We start from the raw sequence: 6,192 nt of genomic DNA on the forward strand, positions 1-6,192 counted from the left end.
CATTGCTGGTTCAGCTTTCCCTTTAAAATAAATCCAGCAAATACACTTGAATGCCGGCGACTGTGCCAACATTGCCAGCAGGTTGACATCTCAGCCTCCAAATCGCAGGCTATTACTATGACTTTCAATGTAAACTCGCCAGGGAATCTCGGCAAGCTCTAACATAGTGGAAGTTTGCTAACTTTTATAATTCCCCCAGTTTCTGGAGTTTACAAGCTAGGTTTAGCCTTTGAGCTTCCTTAAATACTGGTGTTTGTTCCATGTAAGAACCCACCTCCAGCTTACCTTGCAAGAAGGCTGTTTTCCATCAAAACATTTTATTTGTTTATTCTTTGTGACTGCCACTATAAGCAGTGTCCTCATTGTAGTATGCTTGACTACTGCAGCAAATATCTATTTGTAGCCTATGGCCTTTCTACCGGATGCAGTTCACGAGTAATCAAATTTGATGGTCATGTATAGACTTTATTTCTTCTTCAGCCACCTTTGTCCATCTGTTGGTTTAACTTTCAGAAAGATTAACTAGTTCTCCCAAGATGTGGGTTCATGTACACTAATGGCAGTTGCTTTATATGAGAGGTGTCCAGGTGGTTTACCCTTGTTTTCCCTAGTTCATTCTCTATACTTGACTGTGTGCTTTAATCCATGGTGTTCACTTCTACAATGAACTCAATCATTCCTTCATAAGATTATTGGTGGTCTGTTTAATGTTGAATTTTTCTTCAACACAAAATTCTAGCAAAGCCATTGCATCATCTCATAGGTCTCCAATAAAAGTCACTTTGTTGTCAAGAAACACTTTGTCTTAGCTCTAGGATTCTGTGGCTTTTGGAACTCTCACTGTATCCAACAAGCTCTTCCTCTGCTTGATTTTGTAGCTTGCCAGATTTTTCTACAGGAATAAAAACAAATGCTTTGCATCAAAAAACTATTGTGTGTTTTATGTTAGGTTTCTCTCCATGTCAGAATTGTGTCCACTGTTTTGTCTACTATTCTGTAGAATAATCTGTTTGGCAAATAAAGCTGGGTATACACTATAAGACTTTGCCCAACGATGCTTACAACTAGACCAAAACGATCCCAAATACAGATGATATACAACGTACACTCTACCCAGGGGCGTTTTAAGAAAGGAGGGGGCCCGTGTGCACTCCTCGTGCAGGGCCCCCTCATCTCTCCCTTGTGGCTGGCAGCTGACTGACGTGGCTGGCCAGCCACCGAAGCATTGGTAGACTTCGAGCACTAGAGTGTGCCCGGAGTCTACTGCGCATGCGCAGAACGCCGGATCAATGGCCGCGGCAGCCATTTTCCTGCGTTCTGTGCAGCAGACTCCAGGCACACTCTAGTGCCCGGAGTCTACTGCGCAAGTGCAGAACACCGGAAAGTGGCCGCAGCGGCCATTTTTCCGGTGTTCTGAGCAGCAGTGACACCCGATGTGGGACCTCAGACAGGTAAGTTTAAAAAAAATATGGGTGCAGTGTGTGCGGTGTGGGGCCCCCCTGAACACGGGGGCCCGTGTGCCCTGCACACACTGCACCCATTATAGATACGCCACTGACTCTACCCAGTAATCGTTTAGTTCAAAATGATCCTTTCACTAATGATCCAAATTTTCTCGCAAAGATCATTATTTAAAGGTGAGTGCAAAATTGAAAGACAATTATTATTTTTAGAAATATAAAACTTTTACTAATCTTTTCAAATAAACATATAAAACAGTAGAAAAATAGAACATTTTCAAACTCCACAAACGCTATAAAGCATAACTCTATATAAACATAAACATTAGAACCATTATATTAAATAAATATTTAACCTAACCATAAAAAAAGATTCACAGGTTCTGATACTTTGTGCAAATAGGTACAAACTCTCCTTACTTCTTACAAAAAAGATGGATATTGTGCAAAAGAAAAATACAGGTCAGCATAACGTTTTGTTGAGTACAAACAATGTGCAACTCTAAACAATTATTTTTTGCAGTTTTTAATACTTATAATTATAATATTATTGCTGCAGTGTACACTAAAACACCATGCCGTATAGCAGGGGAGGGGAACCTTTTTTCTGCCAAGGGTCATTTTGATATATAGAACATTATTTGTGGGCCGAGTGCAGGCCACGCCCCCTCCGTGTTACAATCGCCGGTGATTACAGCAATGCCCAGAGCATCCTCAGGATGCTTCGGGGAGCTGTAAGGGCATCAGTGTGAATGTCTGAAGCATCCTAAGGATGATCCAGATGGCACTGCTGCATAGATTCTGGCAGCAGTGTGACATTCTAGACACTCTGCTAGCCAGATGAGGCTAGCAGAAAAAAGCTCCGGGGGCCATACCAAAGGATTCCGAGGGCCTTATACGGCCCCCGGGTAGGAGGTTCCTCATCCCTGCACTATAGAGATGCATCAGCATGAAATCATCTAAATGTGGATAAGTTTTTTTTCAATATTCATAGGCCCTAATTTCCTATCTCCCCCATCCTTGAAGACATCATAGTCATCTCAGATGACAGTGCCAAGGTAGAAATGGTTCATCTTCAAAGAAGCTTGAAATGTAACTTCATATACACAGAGTACATGAGATTTTATACGTTTTAAAGGAATGTTGTGCAAAAATTATTTAGTTAGTTATTAAATAAAAAATAAGAAATTTACAGTGCAAACTTCACATCATGCAAAGTTTATTTATGGACATCAGGAATGACATCCCTGGAGAAGCTGAAATGTAAAATTTGCTATTGGTTTATGTTGGTAGTAAACTGTCAATGGCAATGTAACTGGCTAGATCCATCACTTTTATTTACCTTGGTTTGACTATTGATATAGAGCTTGTAAAAAAAACAGTGCTACATAGCACCTGAGCCTGCTCTCCATCTTCATATTGTCAGTCTTTGTAAGGGGTGCTTACAACTAGAAGTAAAGTGGAGAGGGATACTAAAGGTGTCTGGTGAAGCAAATGACAGCAATACTTGGGCACAGGTGAAGTAAAGTGTGATGCTACAGGTGGCTGGTGAAGCAAATGACAGCAATACTTGGGCAGAGGTGAAGATAAAGGGGATGCTACAAGTGCCTGGTGAAGCAAATGACAGCAATACTTGGGCAGAGGTGAAGTAAAGTGGGATGCTACAGGTGCATGGGGAAGCAAATTACTTCAGCAGTGACAATAGCGAGCTGCAGGGGGCAGGAGTGAGAAGCAGGGGGTTGTGGTAAGATGCATAGGCCTGAGGTGTGATGCAGGGGGCTGTGGTAAGAAGCAGGATTAAGAAGCAGGGGCCTGTGGTGAGATGCAAGGGGCTGTGGTAAAATATAGGATGCTGTGGTGAAATGCAGGATTAAGAAGCAGGAGTCTTTTGGGAGATGCAGGGGACTGTGGTGACATGGCATAGGTTGTTGTGAGATGCAGGGGGTTGTGGCGAGATGAAATTGCTCCCATGTGAAGCTGGGGTGGGTCGCTAGTATAATATAAAATGTATCTAACAGCCAGGTATTGAACCCGGAACCCATTGCTGATAGGAGCCGTGACTTTGCCTTTTGAAATTAACTTCTTTTAATTTTGGGGTGGCATATTGATGACCAAGAATTATGTATTTATTTCTGTATTCACTGAATTTATATTAAGTTGTTTATTTATTTTATTATAGGTTGTTAAATACATGCATTGTATATATAGGTAATCTTGATAAAATTGTTTCTATATGATATATAGGTTTTAAATGGCCGAATTAAGGACACATATGTTTTTAATGAACTAATTGTTTGATTAGGAGTGGCTAGAAGGGGTAAATAAGGACGATTAGAGTGCTAGCCGGCCTATACTTACCCTCTAAGGAAACCATCATGATGATGAAACGCGTCAGTAATCTTTTAATATTGACCTACCACTTCGGAGACTGGAGGAGATGCGGTCACATGATGAGAATCAAGATGGCTGCGCCCATGCTGAGCTGGGCCTAGTCACACAGTCAAACTAGAAACAAAGGTAATGCAGAGAGTGACATGAGCAGGATGATCCAAAAGACATGGCTTGCACAGAAAACCCACGGAGCACGCCAGGATGCCATATGAATAAGGTGCGCTGATCCAGAAGTGCGGGGCTTGTGGTACACAGTAATCTTACCCCCTGTGTATGCAGTTATTTGTCCCCTTCTGTCTGCAGACTGTCTGTTTTGTATGTGTGCTACTGCACTCCCTCCCCATGTGTCACTTTCTTTCTTCTCCTTTGCATGGATATCTCCCTTCACCCCCTCATCCAGTATGTCCCCTGTTCCATTTGTTTACCCTCCTTCTTCTCCCATCTTTCACATTCCTCTTGCACCATCCAATCTCCCATTGACATCCTCCACTTCTCTATTTACACCTTTCCATCCTCCTCCGATTTTGAAGGTAGAACCATAACTACTAGATACTGACCCAGGGCCATAACTAGGGTGGTGCGACCTGTGCCATGGCACAGGGCACCGCAGGGCAGGGGGCACTGTGTGGGTCTGACAATTTTCTGTTTATTATCATTCTCACTTGTAGCTTCCTCTTATTTTATCCCCATCATCTCCATCTAATTGTGTTTTTTTCCCAAACCTTAGCTCTGTTATTAAATTTTTATTACAATTAAATTTTTATCCTGTACTAAATGAATTGTATAGTATGGTTTAATATTCCTAGATTTCTGACAGCATTTGCTATATAACATAAAGTATTGTATATATCACACAAACATCCCAGTGAATTAGAAATGAAAAAAAAATACAACTTGCAGAAGGTCAAAAGGAACTGGTTATATTAATAGTTATAGTATAATCTATTCTAGCAATAGCTGTTTATTTTTACCTATTGTGCATTTAGATTTATTGGATGAATCATACTGACATGAAGTAGTAATACAGTTTTTATTTATGTTTTTTCCCTTTGAGATACACTGGCTGCTGTAAGCCCAAGATACCCATTTAGCAGGACACCTGTCCTAATTAGATGTGCCAGACATAGCCAGACACAGCAGTCGCTCAGTGCATACTTAAAGTATTCCCATCAACTTGGGCTTTAAAGTTGCTCAAAAAGCAAATGAAAAATGAAGCTAAGCAAGTTAGTCTTTATACCTTATAACAAAGAACACAAGTTTTACATATAATGTGTTTTTTTATTATTCTACATATTACAAGTGCTAAATGAAGTTGATCTGAAAAATTCATCTAAGTGGCAGTTCTATATTTTCCCCTAGATAGCAGCTCCATCTTCTGTCCTATTTGTAAACTGCAATGTTGATATTTAAATTCTACTAGAAAGCATTTTTAGTACATTTTATTGGTTAGTGAATGACTGGAGAAAATTCACAGCTTGAAGGATAAAGTTTTCAAGTAATTTAACTTTTCTATTTATATATTAACGGTGATTTATATAGCGCACACATATCATGCAGCATTTTACAGAGAATATGTAGTCAGTCTCTGCTTCAGTGGAGCTTACAATCAACATGTATACACTCACATACACAAGGGAGTTTTTTTGTTAGAAGTCAATTAACCTATCAGCGTGTTTTTTTGGAGTGTGGGAGGAAACCGAAGCATGCAAACATTGGGAGAACATACAAACTTGACGGAGATAGGGCCTTGGTGGAAACTGAACCCAAGGTCTTAAGCAAACCTTTGCGCCACAATACCGTCCATTTATGAGACAAACAATTATGAAACATACTATGGGCAAAATGTAATAGGGTCCGAGTTTTGAAAATGTGCATTATAGAGCTATACTCGCACATAATTAGAACTCTCCCTATGTAATAGGGTGTGAGAATATGCAAACTAACATGTTTGTGAGCAATTTGAAATGGCAAAACTCGTATCCAGATGTTTTGCCATTGTGAGGATTCAACTTGGCCAATGTAATAGAGTACAAGTTGTTAACTAAATGGAGACCTAAATATGTAATAAACAGATCTGCTTCAGGCTAGCTTGTATAGCCTGGGGATAGGCCCGGCTATCAGCCTAGGCCTGGAGGTCCCCACCTACCCACAGATCCCCAGCCTGAGCTGGCTAGCGGTCAGGTGATAATGCTTTGGCCAGGGACCTGGTGAAAGGGTGTGACAGGTGATACAAACAAAATGGCTTTTGCGCTATTTTGCTGTTAAACTGTTCAGAATACTTTTAATGTATACAGTATATTAGTGAATTTTACTAAAATGCTTTTCTACTAATTTAGCTAAG

The sequence above is a fragment of the Taudactylus pleione genome, unplaced genomic scaffold, assembly GCF_031769625.1.
Source record: "Taudactylus pleione unplaced genomic scaffold, aTauple2 ptg000162l, whole genome shotgun sequence".
Lineage (NCBI taxonomy): Eukaryota > Metazoa > Chordata > Amphibia > Anura > Myobatrachidae > Taudactylus > Taudactylus pleione.